Source organism: Loxodonta africana, chromosome 1 (genome assembly GCF_030014295.1).
Source record: "Loxodonta africana isolate mLoxAfr1 chromosome 1, mLoxAfr1.hap2, whole genome shotgun sequence".
Taxonomy (NCBI): domain Eukaryota; kingdom Metazoa; phylum Chordata; class Mammalia; order Proboscidea; family Elephantidae; genus Loxodonta; species Loxodonta africana.
Genome location: NC_087342.1, coordinates 205,247,899 through 205,266,502, shown reverse-complemented (window position 1 = coordinate 205,266,502; position 18,604 = coordinate 205,247,899). Strand labels below are relative to the sequence as shown.

The following is an 18,604-nucleotide window of genomic DNA, read 5'->3' as shown; positions in this document are numbered from 1 at the left end:
CAACTTCTCCGCTTTCAGTTGGTGATCTGACCCCTGGATGCCTCAGTAGCCTTGTGTCCCTGTGTGCCTCCTTAGCTCCTACCACGCCTACTCCATGAAATGCCTGCCTCATGGCACCCTTTGCATGTACTGTCCTGCTGCTCTCTGCATTAAGGGGGTGGAGGGCAAGACAGGAGGCAGGGTAACAGCTTGGATGCCATTGAATATCCTTGAGAGAGAGAAAAAGAGGCCTTGAACTGAAGTGCAGGGTAGTCAAAAATAGAGGAAAAAGGGTGGAATTATTAGAAAAAAGGAAAAGCTGATATATTTAACATTACTGAAGTTATTAGTACAGCTCTCTTGATGTTAAGTGGGTGTACACCCTATGTAAGATGATGAAAATAATAACATTAATAATATGAATACCTGACATTAATATTAATAGTGCTTACTATGGCCCAAACATCCCTGGGTGGTTCGAATAGTTAAGCTCTTGACTATTAGCCTGAAGTTTGGTGGTTAAACCTACCCAGTGGTGCCTCAGAAGATAAGCCTGGTGATCTGCTTCCAGAAGGTCACGGGCTTGAAAATTCTATGAATCAGTTCTACTTTGCATGCATGGGGTAGCCATAAGTCAGAATCGACTCAGTGACAACTAACAACAACAAAATGGGCCAAACACTGGCTGAAGGGTTTTACATACATTAAGTCATTTAATCCTTAAAAACTACCTGCAGTCAGGTTGACCCCAGGTGTGTCAGAGTAGAATTGTGTTCCATAGGACTTTCAATGGCTGTTTTCTGGAATTAGATTGTCATGTTTTTCCTCTGAGGCATCAGGACCTCTAAACATTTACTTAGCTACCAAGTGCGTCAACTGTTGGCACCAGCCAGGGTCAGCCATTTAATCCTTAAGACAACCATATGAAATAAAAAAATAGGTACTGTTAATACTGCTACTTTAAAAAGTGTTTTGTTATGAAAAATTTCAAGCTTTTCATTATGGAAAATTTCAAAGTAGTGAGAATAGCATCGTGAAGTTCAATATAGCCATAACCCAACTCAACAATTGCTCACTGATAGCCAGATAAAAGTTTGGTTTATGTATCTAGTGATACTGCACCCTTTCTCCAACTTTTGAATCAAATCTCAGATATCTTATCATCTTACCTATCTTCGCTCCATTTTAACGATGAGGAAATGGAGGCACAGAGAAGTTAAGTAACCTGTCTGGGGTCACATTGTCGCTGTTGTTAGGTGCTGTCGAGTCAGTTCTGACTCATAGCCACCCTATGCACAACAGAACAAAACACTGCCCAGTTCTATGCCATCCTTACCGTTGCTGTTATCCTTGAGCCCATTGTTGCAGCCACTGTGTCAATCCACCTCGTTGAGGATCTTCCTCTTTCCGCTGACCCTGTACTTTGCCAAGCATGATGTCCTTCTCCAGAGACTGATCTCTCCTGACAACATGTCCAAAGTATGTAAGATGCAGTCTTGCCATCCTTAGGAGCATTCTAGTTGTACTTCTTCCAAGACAGATTTATTCGTTCTTCTGGCAGTCCGTGGTATATTCAATATTCTTCACCAACACCACAGTTCAAAGGCATCAATTCTTCTTTGGTCTTCCTTATTCATTGTCCAGCTTTCACATGCATATGGTGCAATTGAAAATACCATGGCTTGGGTCAGGCACACCTTAGTCTTCAGGGTGACATCTTTGCTCTTCAACACTTTAAAGAGGTCCTTTGTGGCAGATTTACCCAATGCAATACGTCTTTTGATTTCTTGACTGCTGCTTCCATGGCTATTGATTGTGGATCCAAGTAAAACGAAATCCTTGACAACTTCAATCTTTTCTCCGTTTATCATGATGTTGCTCATTGGCCCAGTTGTGAGGATTTTTGTTTTCTTTATGTTGAGGTGCAATCCATACTGAAGGCTGTGGTCTTTGATCTTCATTACTAGTGCTTCAAGTCCTCTTCACTTTCAGCAAGCAAGGTTGTGTCACCGGCATAATGCAGATTGTTAATGAGTCTTCCTCCAATCTTGATGCCCCGTTCTTCTTCATATAGTCCAGCTTCTTGGATTATTTGCTCAGCTTACGGATTGAATAGATATGGTGAAAGAATACAACCCTGACACACACCTTTCCTGACTTTAAACGAATCAGTACCCCCTTGTTCTGTCCGAACACCTGCCTCTTCATCTACGTAAAGGTTCCTCATGAGCACAATTAAGTGTTCTGGAATTCCCATTCTCTGGGATCACATGTTTGTCAGTTTGTCGTACTGTGGGGTCTTGTGTGTTGCTGTGATGCTGGAAGCTATGCCACCGGTATTCAGATACCAGCAGGGTCACCCATGGAGGACAGGTTTCAGCTGAGCTTCCAGACTAAGACAGGCTAGGAAGAAGGACCGAGCAGTCTACTTCTGAAAAGTATTAGCCAGTGAAAACCTTATGAATAGCAGCAGAACATTGTCTGGGATCACGTAGTAAGTGGTAAAGTTTCAAACCCATGACTTGCTACTGGCAGTCTTCTGAGGTTATATTTTTATGCTGATGCCTCAATTAACTTTCCTCCAACATTTTAGATTGAACCAATGGCTTGTACAGGATGCAGATCTAGCTGGGTAAGCTGAAGAGATCCTCAGTAGCCAACAACTACTGAAATAAGGAATGATTCCTGTGGGTCCATTCTAGAGCTTTTTGGGGTCATGAAACAAGAAAAGTCCTGGATCCTCCTTCTTACTCATGCCACATTCTTTCCGTGTACTCCCTCCTTAACTTCTACCACAGGAAAGGGTTTCAAAATTAGTCAAGAAGGGACCCCAAAAATCTCTCTCAAGTTGTCACCCTCTTCCCTGTGTGATGGTCCAAGCAAGTCAGAAGATGACTTTCTGCTCTGAGCATTCCTTCTGAGATTCCCAGTGACTTGATAGAGTGTGCTGTAGGCAGGGCTGGGGAGATAAATTCCCATGGTATAATGCAAGAGTGGGTGTCTTACACTTAGACAAAAGTCAGGTCCCTGGGTGTCGCTGGTGGTGCTTTGCCAGTTATTCTAAAAGTGCTGACTAACTCCTATGTTATGCAGAACAATGAGTCAAACATGACTCTCAAATACATCAGAATCAAGAAGTTCAAAGAGGTGGTGCTAGTTCTCATATCATATTTGTGGTACATGGTTTCATTTAGAAAACCAAAATCCATTGCCGTCAAGTTGATTCTGACTCATCGTGACTGTACAGCAACCCTGTAGAACTACCGTATAGGATTTCCAAGGCTGTAATCTTTACAGAAGCAGATTGCCACATCTTTTTCCAGCTAAGCATCTGGTGGGTTTGAATCACCGACCTTTTTCAGGAAGGAGCTAAATGCTTAGCCACTGTGCCACCAGAGTTCTTTTGTTTTCATTTACTTCCCAGCATTTAGAGTTAGAAAGAAGTTACACATATTTCCACCCAATAGATTTGGTCCACAAGTGATTGTACACAAGGTTATTTAAAGATAATAAAGACTTACTAACGTGGCCTCACAAAAGTAGAGTTTGTGATCATTTGACAGTGTCAGGATAAAGTTTATCCTGATATTTTCTCTAAAGGAAAAGTTTGCCAAATTGAAGGAAGCATTTCTCAGTTAATTATGAAAATAAACTATTCTCAACCTTAGCAGAAAAGCTAATTTCTCTACAATTGATTTGCCACTATCAGATTTTCTCTGCTCATAACCTGTTGTTCTCTAGCCAATAAAACTAGTCTCCCAAAAGCTACCACTAAGAGGAAACTCTAGTTCTGCTACTAGGAGTACTTTAAAGTAAGAAAGTTTCATTTAGTTTAGCCAGACCTTTGTTGCAAATTTGTTCTTGTTAGTGAGGCTTGCAGTTACATGCAGGTTTTCCATTGGACCATAGTGATGTTAATGCAAGCTGCACTAAATTTATCTTTCACCCGAATAACTGATCAATCACCAAAGGCTTCCCTCTTCAGGCCTCCTAGGTAGACAACAGAGAGCCCAAATACCTAGTAACTATTCCTTTCCCCTCCCACTCCCACTTTCCTAGCTGGCTTTTAAGTTTGAAAAATCCTTTCTTCATTTTCCCTCCTTCTTATTCTCCAAATTTCCTGATTTCTTTTTCTAAAGGCATACCTCACCCGACGTTCTTGCATAAAAGATGACGAAATACAAGTGAAAAAAAAAAAAACTCATGAATTGAGGGACAGGGTACGGGGGATTAAGTGATAGAGAAAGGACAAAGAAGACAAGGAAGGCAGTGAAGAGGCAAGGGAAGGACTGAGTAATGGCAGAAAGAAGTGATGGAGAAAATGATGTGTTAATGAGAATCCAGCTCAGAGGGAGGAAGTAAGGAACAGGTAGACAAAACACCTGCACAAAGCAAGGTGGGTTAGAATGTCAAGAGAGAAGAAGTAGAAGGAAAGGAAAGGCAGGATGTATCAATAAGCTCTTATCACCTTTGACAGGGATGGGTCCTCCTTTTTTCATTCCCTGAAAGCTACTTTCTTTCTTCAACCTAGTCATTATCAATTGTATGGCTTCCCTCCATCTGTCTTTATTCCTGCAATTCAAAAGTCAGAAAAGAAAATTATTTTCACATTAGCAACTCATTAAGTGCCTGCATATTTGTAGCTGAATCACCCTAGGATCCAAATGCGTTGTTTTTACACAACTAAATGCATACTTAAGGGCACTGTCAGCCAGGGCATCTAGGCTGTGAGCCCTTCTGTCATGCATATGGGTAAGTGGGTGGGGTGGGGCCCTGTCAGAGTCATCCATCATCCTCCATCAATGTCACCACCACCTGTGGGGACCCAGCCAATGGTGTCAGTCACTCAGGCATGACAGCTGGCTATCAATCCGGGGTGGGGGCTGCATTCTGGGCTGCAGGTGGCTCTCTATCTTCAAAATCACTACGAATGTTGGTGATTTCACTCACCTACATGGCAGCTGGTCAGTTAGCCAATCACTGATGAGATTTACTCTGTATTTATCTAAAATTATGGTGGCTCGTCATTTAAAATCAAATATTGTGCAATTCAGGCAAACACAGCCAGTATATTCATGTATGGCAAAAACATGATGTTTATCTTAGCGTTAACACTTTAATATGCAGTAAACCCAGACTGTTGTTGTTGTTGCTAGGTGCCATCTAGTCGGTTCCGACTCATAACAACCCTATGTACAACAACAAAACACTGACCGGTCCTGCGCTCATGGCAGCTAGCTGCCTAATTATATAAGGTACTAATGACTTAAACTTTTCTCTTTGTCATAAACTCTCCCTTTTTCTAAACCCTTAATTAATGCCTCTTGTTTGACTGAAGCATTTCAACTGTATCTCGATATAAAATAAAGTGCACAGTCCTAAGTGAACAGTGCTACGATGTTTTGCATATATGCAAATCACTGTAACCATGCCCAGATCACACTATAGATTATACAGGCTTCTTTTTCAATTACATATTTAATAATACTCTGTATTAAAGTAATTGTGAATATTTTTTATCTCCTTTATTGAATCATAAACTCTTAGAAGACAGGGTTCTAATCTTTTTTGTACTTCTAGTTCTCACAGCACCTGGTTTGATATATGCCTATAGAAAGGTGCTATATTATTATTGTTTTAATTAGTAAAAGATTCCCTAAGTAATTTTGAAATCAGAATAGGCCTTTAAAATCTCATATACTAGTATGGGCCTTAAAAACAAGAGAACAAGCAGAAGAAAAGAATGCATGAGTTGTTGGTTTAATCTACCAAACTTTCAGTTGTTGTTGTTGTTAGGTGATGTCAAGTAGGTTCTGACTCATAGCGACCCTATGTACAACAGAACAAAACACTGACTGGTCCTGCTTCATCCTCACAATCGTTGTTATGCTTGAGCCCATTGCTGCAGCCACTGTGTCAGTCCATCTCTTTCAGGGTCTTCCTCTTCTTTGCTGACCCTCCACTTTACCAAGTGTGATGTCCTTCTCCAGGGACTTGTCCTTCCTGGTAACATGTCCAAAGTATGTGAGATATAGTCTCACCAATCTTGCTTCTAATGAGCATTCTGGTTGTACTTCTTCCAACACAGATTTGTTTGTTCTTTTGGCAGTCCATGGTATATTCATTTTTCTTTGCCAACATTGCAGTTCAAAGGCGCAAATTCTTCTTTGGTCTTCCTTATTCATTGTCCAGCTTTCGCATGCATATGAGGCAATTGAAAACACTGTGGCTTGGGTCAGGCACACCTTAGTCTTGAACTTTCAGTTAGCAGCTGAAAGGTGCTACTGCCGGGCTCCTTGATTGCAAGGGAAAGAAATGAAAAAGAAATCTCCCCCACTTTCCAATTGCTGGTACTGGAATTCATCCAACAAATATTTTTTGAGCAAGTGCTATGTGCTAGGCACCAAGCTCTAGGTTCTTAGAATAACTGGTGAACAAACTTCAGCCCTCATGGAGTTTACATTCTAGTGAGGAAGTAACTATCTAGTCTTGGAGAGATAGGTGTACAAGGGTTTGTATGAGAGATTATGGCAAGAGAACAAAAGATCTTAGACATATTTGTGTTACGTTTTAGCAAAATTTAAATGCAGTCTAAGTTACTGTGGCTTTCTTATTTAATAAAGAGAGAGCCTAGTACACAACGTACTGCTAACCCAACACTAAGGGAAAGAGAGAAGTGTATAGTATGGCGTATTTATTTAATTTGATATGTGAACATGTTAGATTTGACATATCAGCATTTAGTCCCGGGATGGAGACTTAATACTGAATTTACGATAACTGCCACAGTATCATGATGCACCAAAACCCCACGAGGATCAGCTGACTGCCAATGTCCCAATTACAGTAAAACCTGCCAACGATGGAACCCACGCAAGGAAGCAACCTGTCAAAGAAGGAAAATTCAAATATTTTCTACTAATCCCCCCCAAAAAACCAAACCCAGTGCCGTCGAGTTGATTCCGACTCATAGCGACCCTATAGGACAGAGTAGAACTGCCCCATAGAGTTTCCAAGGAGTGCCTGGTGGATTCGAACTGCCGACCCTTTGGCTAGCAGACGTACAACTTAACCACTATGCCACAAAGGTTTCCCTTTCCACTAATAGAGAGCAATAAAAAATGGGAAGACTTTTTCCACCTGTCAAAAGTGGATAACTTGCGAGGTTCAGAAAAACAAGGCAGTCCCATTGAATTCTGGCTCTCATAGATTTCAGCATAATGAATATTTAGGAAAGTTCCACATTTCTCCATCAGGATGAATCCTGTCAGCCTCTGCTTTTTTATTTTTTCTGTGTTAGTCTTGCCTCAGCTCCATAAAATTGCATTAATTGCTATACCCCTCATACAGAATCAGGGCCCTCCTATTTTTTAAATCAGTCCTGAGAGACTGAAACACATATGGTCACCTTCGCTCCAGAGTCCACAGGATTCTGAGTTCAGTTACACTTACTAGATATAATATTATGGACCCACCTTAGCCTGAGATTTCTCAGCACCACTGGGCAATCATTGAAGCCTAGGGCACAATTGTCCCCAAGTTGCATTATTTTAAATTCCTGGGTTGGTCCAGCCCTCACGCCTGCCCTTCTCTGTGGGTGCCCAATTGTGTGGCTCGCCCAGTTTCCCTACAGGTCTGAATGCCCTGTCCTGAACCCCCAAGTGTTTGGCTGGGGTCCAATCCTTGCCTTTGTCTTTCCTAAGGCCTTCTGGTGAAACTGGCTCACATCCTGGAAGAACCTGCAGAGAAACTCTTGGCTTCTGACCGCCTCCTCTGCTTTCGTTTTAACTCTGCTGTGCTGAGCCAGGCAATCGGACCTCCTGAATTGAATCATGTTGTACCAACTGTGCCTTGATAAGCCAGATTGTTTTTTCTGAGACTGAGTTCTGACCTGCCTGGTGCTCCAATGAACAGGTCCCCACCTGGTCCCTGGCCTTTGAGTTGCCAAGGCCCCAGCAAGACTCTTGGAGCACCAAAATCTTATAGCACCCCACATCTTGCAGTGATTTGATCATAGAACCCAGACCGAACGAAGGAAACCCCAGAGGTCATTGTATCCAGCCCCCCGCCTTCAAGATGCACTGCTCTTAAATGATGCTATGTGAACATGTATTAACTGTTTTCGAAACTGTAAAAATTCCAGGGTTCATACAGAGAACTAGATGTTCACACATAAGAAGAGAATACATGAGAAAAAACACTGTGATGGCTGACATGAGTGATGTCTGATATTTTAAATATGGAGTGGTTCTAAACAACTTATTTACACTTTCATCTAATATCTGGGCTTTTGATTTTAGTGTCCATATGATTTTGCTCCAATCTTCATGTAGTCAGAATCAAGCGAGTTGAAATGAGAAGCCACTCAGAGTATGCTAGAGTTAAAAAGATATTCATCCACGAATTTACTCTACAACAGTAAGCAGGACACTCAGTCTCTGCTTTATCACCTCCAGTAGTAGACAGCTCATTATCTCACAAAGCAACAAATTCTATTTGTGGAAAGATCTAGTCTTAAGTCATTGTTTTCTTACTATGTAGTTGAAATAACACCACATGTCTATCAGTTTGTCATACTGTAGTGGCTTGAGTGTTGCCATGATGCCAGAAGCTATGCCTCCGGTATTTCAAATACCAGCAGGGTCACCCATGATGAACAGGTTTCAACAAATAGGTGCAGCCCTGGAGGTGCTCCCTTGTCTTGGCCAACTGACTGGAAAAAATCCGTACTTGTGCTGGTTCCTAAGAAAGGTGATCCAACAGAATATGGCAATTATTGAACAAGATCATTATTATCACACACAAGTAAAATTTTGCTGGAGATAATTCAAAAAAAGTTTGCAGTAGTACATCCACAGGGAACTGGCAAAAATTCAAGCTAGATTTCTTAGAGAACGTGGAACAAGGGATATCATTGCTTATGTCAGATGGATCCTGGCTGAAATCAGAGAATGCCAGAAAGTGTTTACCTGTGTTTATTGACTATGCAAAGGCATTTGACTGTGTGGATCATAACAAATTATGAATAACATTGCGAACAATGGGAATTACAGAACACTTAATTGTGCTCGTGAGTAACCTGTCACTAGACAAAAGTCAGTTATTCAAACAGAATAAGGAGATGTTGTGTGGTTTAAAATCAGAAAAGGTGTGTGTCAGGTTGTATCATTTCACTGTACTTATTCAGTCTGCATGGTGAGCAAATAATCCAAGAAGCCGGACTATATGAAGAAGAACAAGGCATCAGGATTAGAGGAAGACTAAATAACAACCTACAACATGCAGATGACACAACTTTGCTTGCTGAAAGTGAAGACGGCTTGAAGCACTTACTGATGAAGATCAAAGACTACAGCCTTCAGTATCAATTGTACCTCAGCATAAAGAAAACATAAAAATCCTCTCAACTGGATCAATAAGTGACATGATAAATGGAGAAAGTATTGAAGTTGTCAAGGATTTCATTTTAATTGGATCCACAATCAAAGCTCATGGAAGCAGTAGTCAAGAAGTCAAACCATGTATTGCATTGGGCAAATCTGCTGTGAAAGATCTTTTTCAAGTTTTTTTTTTTTTTTTTAAAGCAAAGATGTCACTTTAAGAACTAAAGTGTGTCTGATCCAAGCTATGATATTTTTAGTCACCTCATATGCATGCAAAACCTGGACAATAGATAAGGAAAGACCGAAGAAAAATCAACACATTTGAATTAAAGGTGTTGCTGAAGAATATTGAATATACCATGGACTGGCAAAAGAACAAATCTGTCTTGGAAGAAGTACAGCCAGAGTTCCCCTTGGAGGCGAGAATGGAGCGATTTCTTTTCATGTACTTAGGACATGTTATCAGGAGGGACCAGTCCCTGGAGAATGGTATCATGCTTGGTAACGTAGAAGGTCAGTGAAAAAGAGGAAGATGCTTGATGAGATGGATTGACACAGTGGCTGCAGCAATGGACTCAAATATAACAATAATTGTGAGGATGGCACAGGACTGGGCGGTGTTTTGTTCTGTTATGTATAGGGTTACCATGAGTCAGAATCAACTCAATGACACCTAACAACAACAACAGTTGAAATCAACTCATTTCTTTCACCTATTAATAAAGAATAACAAACATGTTTTGAGTACTTACATTGCATGTATTCTGCTATTCTAGAATTTGGGGCAAAAGTAGACAAAAGTAAGATGCTCATAGCATTAGATATCCTGAAGACGACAGATTCTTAAAGGAATAATTGCAACACATGGTAACATGATATAATCTATGTAAAGTATTTCAAGAGCACTGAGAGGAGCAACAAACTTGGCTGAGGAGTGTAATGAGAGTATGGGAAGATTTCCCAGAGAAATAACCCAACAGGAATTTGGCAGACAAGGAAGAGTGCTAAGAACAAACTAATTCAAAAGATGATAATTTCTAAAGTATGTTAGAATTCTTTATGTTGAAGGCAACCGACTATCCAAATCAAATTGGCTTAAATCAAAACATGGTAGGTCTACTTCAGGTATAGTTTGATCTAGGGCTCAAGCGTGGTTACCAGAATTCTGGATTCATTTTTATGTGACTCTATCAACTCTGCATTTCTTCATCTCCAGATTGGGTTTACTTCTGGTAGCAAAATGAAACAGCAGTTCCAGACCTAACATCTATCTCTACCCAACACAGTCCAGGGGAAGTGTGGCAAAAGTCTTGGGACTCATTTTTGCTCATTAAACCTTATAGGATTTATATTCATTTCTGAATTTAGTTGTGGGAGAGGGAAATATCTGAGTTACTTCAGCCAAACAAGAACTATCATTGGAATTGGAGGTGAACCAATCCCATCCAAACCATGTGGCTAAGAATGGGGAAGAGTTAAGTTCCTCAAAGGGACATCAAAGTATTGTTGCTGGTAAAAGGGGGAATGCATGATGGAGAAGAAGTTAGCAAAGTCTTCTGTAAAAGGTCTGGAAAGTCTTTTTCTGTGTGGTTTTATCAGGGAATTGGAAGATTAATAATGTATAATTCGAGGGTAAGGAGCATTTGAAAGTGTGACCATTGAAGAGATTGAAAAGTGAGGCAGGAATCCTATTGGGAAGGATAATGCTTTATTAGTTAAGGTAGACACTAAGCTGTTGAAACAAAGAATTCCCAAAAACACTATGGTGTAAGGAAGAAAAAAATTTATTTCTAATTCAAGTAACAGCCCTGAAGAAAATGTTGGTTTTGCTCCATGTGGCCATTCAGAGATTGAATTTCTTCCTTCTTGTTGCTCCACCACCCCCTGGTATATTGAACTTGTATATATGGTTGAAGCTGGGTCATGGGCATAACCATGTTATAGCTCATGGGAAAGAAAAAAGACAAAGCAGCAAGTGAGATGAAAGTTGTACATATCACTTCCACTGGTAAGAATTTAGTCACATGACCACACAGTCAGAGAGGAAGCTGGGAAATGTAGTATCTGGAGGGGGGGCACATGTGCTTAGGAAGAAGGGGAGACAGACTTTGAGTGACAAAGAACTATTTGCCTCAGATGCTACAAATTGTGGTAAAATTATTTGATAAAGCAGTAGGGTGAGATGGTCGGATTTCAGTTTAACAAATTTCTCTTGGGTGTAAGAGGGCGTATAATCAGCTAAGAAGGTGCTGCAACCATTCAAATGTGAAATGTTGAAGGCCTGAACTAAGGTTTCCTTGAAGGTAAAGTAAAAGATTTGCACTATGTGATCTCTAAGACCATTTTTAGCTCTTGGAATCAGTTCTTTTATGACATGAGTAGCTGCTCATTTCCATGGGTCGCCAGTTCTGGAAAGGTCTAGGCAAATTAAAAAATGAGTTTATCACATACACACACTCTGTAGGTGTTAATAAAACACCCAATGCTGTCAGGAGCACAGACAGAACCACTCCTATGGTATAACAGAGTATACAGGCTATAACAGGTATGATAGGATATAACAATGCAATACATAATGCTAAAACAGTGTGTCAGAGTGGGACATGCCTCAACTCAGCCACTTACTAGTTTCTTAGTTTTGGGCAGGATATTCTGACCTTCTGTTTCCCAGCCTGTAAAAAGGGCCTGAAACTTATCTGAAAGTTTTGTGAGAATTAATGAAATAATCTGTGTGACAAGGTGCTCAACAAGGAACATAGGTGCTCATCCTTTCCCATCCAAATGTATGTTTCTAAGTGCCGTGGCTCACCATTGCTCGTATGAACGGCTCCATGCTGACCTCAGAGGGAAAGGAGATGGATTATGTCTCTGCCTGGCTCTCCACCCTAACTCAGGCTCATTTCCCTCTGGAGAAGGCTGGACAGGCATTGCCTGGTGACTGGAGATACACAGCTTCTTGCAGCTGGTAGAGGTAGCACGTTAGAAATTCACTTTTTCCTGTCATAATAACAAAGTGCAGAGAGGCAGCCTGGGCATAGTTTCGTATGGGAAAACCCACAGAAGGGGACAGCTGAAAGAAGCTGTGCTTTTCTCTGGTATTTCTTGTCAGAGAGAAAAATCCTCAAAAGGAAAAAAAAAAAGTCCGTGTTGAATTCGGATGTCTCATTTCAAGTGGCAAAATGGTTCTTACACCACACTGTTAGCCTGTATTTCCTGACTGGTCGAGTAAACACCTCATTCAGACTGTAGGGAGTTTGGCTACTTTACAGCCCTTCACTTCAACAGGATTGTCTTAGCCAGAGACCATTAGCAGCTCAGATAACTAGACACACTGTTTTCTTGATTTGCCACCAGAAATATTTCCTAAGAAATAAAATTCCAGGGTTTATTTTTAAGTCCTAGATATGACAATTTAATTGGGAAATTAAAAGAAGAGAAACCCTGTGTTTTTCAGAACAAATTAGTGGTATACAAGGGGGGAACATAGGTGCGTATCTGTGAATGCGCTTATTTTCGATTTTCTTCAAATGCCACCAGGTTTAGTGAAATGCATGCAGGAAATTACATCTAGGTCTTAAATTCAAGACCAGACAAAACCCAGGGTCTGTGAATGTAGCTGTGCTAAAACCAAAAACTGGTATCTCGGGTGGTCTTCTCACCAGGAAGCAATGCTTCTTTTTTCCTTAAAAGTACATGACACAATGTATAAAGAAATGGATACGAAAAAATAAGCAACAACCAGGGTCCTCCTTAAAAAGTAAAGCAGCACTAAAGTGTCCTTAAGCACAGTGGCAAGGAAGAAGGAAAGTGCTTGAGGACCCTTAACAGAATGTTGAAAAGGAGCAAGACTGACATTTCCATAGGCACAAAGGGCACAGTGCCTGAGGCTCACGGTATTTCTAGGAGTCCATGAAAATCAACTATATTTTGCCTAAAACAGAAAAAAGTTCACATATATAAAGTTATATCCAAAATAATTTTTAATACTGATATTATCATGGTGAGAGGAGCCCAACAAACCAAAGGCAGACTGACTGTCATCGAGTAGATTATGACTCATGGCAACTCTATAGGACAGAGTAGAACTGCCCCACAGGGTTTCCAAGGCTGTAAATCTTTATGGAAGCAGACTGCCACATCTTTCTCCCATGGAGTGGCTGGTTGGTTAACACAGTTGACCTTTTTGTTAGCAGCCAAGTGCTTTAACCACTGTGCCACCAGGGCTCCTGAGAGAAGTCCACAAAGGCAAAATTGCCTAAGGCCTATGAAAGTCATGGTTAAGTGGTTAAGCATTTGGCTGCTAACCAAAAGGTCGGCAGATCGAATCCACCAGCTGCTCCTTGGAAACCCTGTGGGGCAGTTCTACTCTGTCCTATAGGGTTGCTAATGAGTTGGAACGGCAACAGGTTTGGTTTTTTTGTTGTTTTATGAAAGTCATAATGCAACCCTGAAGAGGAGCTAGAATTTAAAATGAAGAGACTATAAAAAGGAAGGAAGATAAAGTTATCCATTGCCGTTGAGTTGATTTCAACTAAGAGCAACCCTATAAGACAGAGTAGAACTGCCCCACAGGGTTTCCAAGGAGCAGCTGGTGGATTCCATCTCCTGACCTTTTGGTTAGCAGTCGAGCTCTTTACTACTGTGCTACCAAGGCTCCAAAATAAGGTCAGTAAACTTTAAATGGCATATTACATATTGTAATTTATAATAAACAATGAAATCTAACAACTACTTTTAAAGAGAAACAGTATAGATCTCCACAGATTGATAGAGTATTACTTTGTCACACCAAATATTATTACTATTTGTTAATATAACAATATTAATATAATGTAATATAAATTGACCCTTCTTTTCTTGGTAATGTAGAATACATCAACACTAAATTCTCATAACCTGAAGTATTATCAACATTTTTCTGGGCTCCCAGTTCTCCCCTAATTCTGAAATGCTTTATTTCCTTTCACTGTGGGAAGGAACTAAGGCCTCTGGATTAGTTGCTGAGGTTCAGTGCCAACCAGCAGGGGTTGCTAGAGAACAATCCAGGCCTGATTTCTCTCTAAAATAAAAAACCCATTCTCTGTACAGAGGTAATTTATCAAGCTAGAAGTTTTATTTTTTTATTTTTTTTTTTAGAAGAGAGTAAGCCTTCAGAGAAAACCAAAGCTTTGGATGGCGGCGCCACACCACACCGTACAAGGACATCTAATTTACCAGGGAGAAATGAGCCATTCTGAGCTTAGAGATGAAGACACAAACATACCACAGGTGGCATTTCTTATTTTAGAAGGTTCTGTACTTTTGTAAGCCTTACATGGGCCTTTGATCTTAGAGCCCTGGTAGACCCACTTTCTCTTGATTCCTGGTGTCCTGGGGAATATCGGAACGAGAAGGCACAGGAACAGACTGACTGACCGTCCCCTCTCCTAAGAGAGCTCGAAGCGCCTCTCTTGATGAAATGCTGAGACTCAGGCTGCTCCTGGGGAGGAAGTTTTGTGTTTTCTTCCGTGCTTGCTTTTGAGTAAGGCAATATTTAATTTTGAAATCTGGTCTGGCCTAGAAAGGTTCTCCCTAAAATACCTCCACTATTAACAAACAAATCGAAACTTCAGACACGTTCTGTGTTTTCTTGTGGAAGATTCAATAAAATGCTGCAGGGGCTGCCGCTGCCTGGTAACAGTTTGAGTGACCCTGTCCCCGAATGGCAGCCAGTTTCGGGGACTCCGTCTTGAAGTGGCATTTGCTGTCTTGCTGCTGCCTATTGTGTTAAGAGGTTTTGTTTTGTTTTTTTGTGCATTTTTTTTTTTTGGGCCCGATTATAAATGTTTTGAATTTAAAAGACACCGAAATTCATTAAATGTGTGAAATGATGGGAAAAAAAGTGTGAAATTGTAACAGTCGGTTTGTAGTTGATTAATAGAAATCTCTTCTAACAATCCCCAGAACTTTCCGGGGGTCATTGGAACAGAGCAGCTGTAGAGACAGCAGGAGTGATTTTGACACTGCCCACTGAGGGCTGAGCGGAGTTCCAAACAAGTGGGGAGGGTCTCATGCACTCTACGTTCTCACAGGCCTCTCAGAGAAGTTTGGCTGTGATGGCTAATTAATATGCAGATCAACCAGCAAGGTGCTGCTTTGCTCTTGGTCTTGGAAAGGTTGGCTTTTATGATACATTAGCGTTGCAAAATGGATGGCTCCCTTGGAGTAAACTGGTCACTTTGGCCACGGGTAACTGCTTGCTCAGGGCCAATCTTATTTCTTAGCTTGACCATCTGTGCCACAAGCAGGGATTCATAATTTGGTGAGTGGCAGCAATTTTGGGGTGCCTTGAAAGGGGCTACTTAATGAGGACAAGACTTGGCAATTGATGGGAGTTCCCTGTTTGCCACACCTCCTCTGATGCAGACAAACCTTGACAAGGGCAAAGGGAGGGAAAGTAAAAAATTGCCTTTCCTTGGGGAAGCACACTTTGACATATTTTTTGCCTCCACCCACCCAAAACCTGTAGTGTCTTTTCTCTTTGAAACCCTGCTGCAGGCTACCGTTCTGAAGTTAAAGGATTTTGCTTTCGAAGAGGTACAAAGGAAACATCAAAGTGAATGTCCTCATGGCGACATAAGGATAGAATAATGGTGACCTAGCAGCTAGAGACTTGGCCAAATGCTGAAAGTAATTCACGCCACTCACTAACAATGGGGGATGTGTGACAATGATATATACCAGGAGACAAGGACAACCACTTTGTAGGGCTTCGATGCCCCACAAACCCAATTGTAGGCAGATCAATACTGTCATAAGACAATTATCAAAGACCATCAGCACATCATATTTTCATACCATAAACAGCTCAAGGCGCCAGGGATGGCTTTCCTACAGAAAGCACATAGCATAAATTTGAAGGGTGTGAAATTGACATGATTAATAATTATAGTTATTAGCACATGTGCCAGCTGCTCATGTATGGTTTATCCCTTGATTTATGGTGCCATAAATGCCCATCTCTCCCTCTGATGCTGAATCAAGGGGGCACACATCCGTGGGCAGAATGAGTCTTTCTCATTGCCAGGAGTTTCGTTGCAAATAAAAGAAAAAAGTGGGCTGGAAATCACCCTGGATCAGGAGACACCTCGGGGAGAGGGAAGCCGCCTTTTGTTTGCATGGCGGCTTTATCGGCTGCTGAAACCTGTCTGCTCAATGTCCTCAAAGCCTTTGAAGTTGGGACTGCAGCTAACAAGGGTCTATAGTCTTTCCAGCCCCCCTCAGTCCTTTGCACTGTTGCCAGGCTGCAAACAATCACTATACATATTAGAGAAGAAACCAAGAGGGCCAACAATGGAAGAAGCAAAAACTGATCTTTTAGGTACCAAAAGTTAAAGCTTTTGTTGTCAAATACAATTTGAGAGTGGTTTTCCTGGATTTAGTAAATGTTTTGTTTCATGTGGTTATAAACAGATTTGGACATTAATGGTATATAAAAATACATTTTAGAATCTGGTTCCTGAGCGAACATTGTCTTTAGGATGAGGAGACAACTCTAGGAGCTAGCTAAGAGCTAAGTCTAAACACATGAATTTCTATCACCATTAAGCTCCTAAATTATGAATGAATAATTTAAACTGTTTCTTATGATTTATATGATATTAAATTACATGTTCAAGAAAAAAATTAATAAAAGATGTTATTAAACATGAGGTCTATTTTAGTCATTTAAAAGTAAGGTTTTTTTTTTTTTTTCACTTTCAAGACCTATAAAAATATGGAAAAAGCAGGCTGAAGATGCTAAAAGTTTTCTTTTAAAAAAAATTTTGGGGTTATAATTATTCAATTACATTTATAGACATCAGGGAGGTAATTAAATATGTTAGAAAGGAGTGCTTTAGAAAGGACAAAACTTAAAATCTGCATCCAAATATGGAGATTACAGGACACATCAAACACTGCTAAAAGTGAATGAAAATGTCCTTGGCAGATTTCCCAAGAGTTAACAAAGAAGCACAGAAAAGCCTGAAGATCTGTCCTGTCCTGCCACGATCCTGGTTTGCTGACTCTGTTCTGAGCCAGCAGCCCCAGTCAGGCGTCAGGGATTGGTGTCCTGTCTGGTGCGGGAGAGGTCTGAGCCCTGGAGGCTGCTCTCCTTTCTATCATTCCTAGGTCAGGAATTCACCTTCAGCTGCTCCCACTCCTGAGCCAAGACCAAAGTGTGAGGATCATTTATTTCACAGCAAAACCAGCAAAAGCTGAAGCCTGCGTAAGGTGGAAACCTGTCAGAGAAGGAAAACTCGAAACTCAAATATTTTCCACTAAAGGAGAGCCTCTGTCAAAGGCTGGAAACTTGAGAGACCTGGAAAAACAGGGCAGGCCCATGGAGTTCCAGCTCTCACAGGTTTCACTGTACTAGCATTTTACATTTGACAGAACATGCATATACTCACAGAATTTCAAAATTATGCATATAACCCTGGAAAGCACCCAAACTCCCAAGTATTAATCAGATGATTAGAGTCTTCAATAGAAAACAAAAGAATTTTAAAAGGCTAGAACTTTTTTTTTTTTTTTTTTTTTAGAACTACCAGGGGCTCTTTTAGGATAATGGAATTTCCAATGAGATCTTTGGAAGTAGTTTAAATTAAGGCGTCTTCAAGTTAAGGCAAAAAACCAAAGAACAATGAAGCATAGGTAGCTTGAAAAGAGACGTTAACAAGCAGAGTTTCAAAACAAAAAAAGCTTAAGTTTTCTGACTAATCAATATAATTAGGATATAATTATAAATATAAAATAGGAACACCTTTAATCCAAAGTTCAATAAGCATAATGTAGTCAAATTGTTTAATATTTTAATTAAAAACAAATTTACCTCACATCACATACAAAAATTAACTCAAAATGGGTCAATAACCTAAATATGAGAACTAAAATAATAAAACTCTTAGAAGAAAACATAGGAATAAAGCTTCAAGACCTTGCTTTAGACAATGGATTCTTAGATATGACACCAAAAGTACAAGCAACAAAAGAAAAAATAAATAAACTGGACTTTATCAAAATTAAAAACTTTTGTATATCAAAGGACTTTATCAACAAAGTGAAGAGACAATCTACAAATTAGAGAAAGTATTTGGGAAATATGTATCTGATAGGGGTTTAATATCCAGAATGTGTACTAAAAAAAAACTCCTATTACTCAATAACACCAACAAAAAAAGCCCACTGTAAAAATGGACAGAAGACTCGAATAGACATTT

At 40.3% G+C, this 18,604-nt stretch overlaps 1 long non-coding RNA gene across 2 annotated transcripts in view; it reads right to left on the bottom strand.

Annotated features, from left to right (window-relative positions):
- Positions 1-432: 432 nt before the first annotated feature.
- LOC111752061 (uncharacterized) overlaps positions 433-18,604 on the bottom strand; it is a 213,825-nt gene continuing 195,653 nt past the window's right edge. For both annotated transcript variants that reach the window (XR_010322997.1, XR_010322993.1), the window contains one exon: positions 433-4,551. This is a non-coding gene — a long non-coding RNA (uncharacterized LOC111752061). The remainder of the gene's footprint in view (positions 4,552-18,604) is intronic.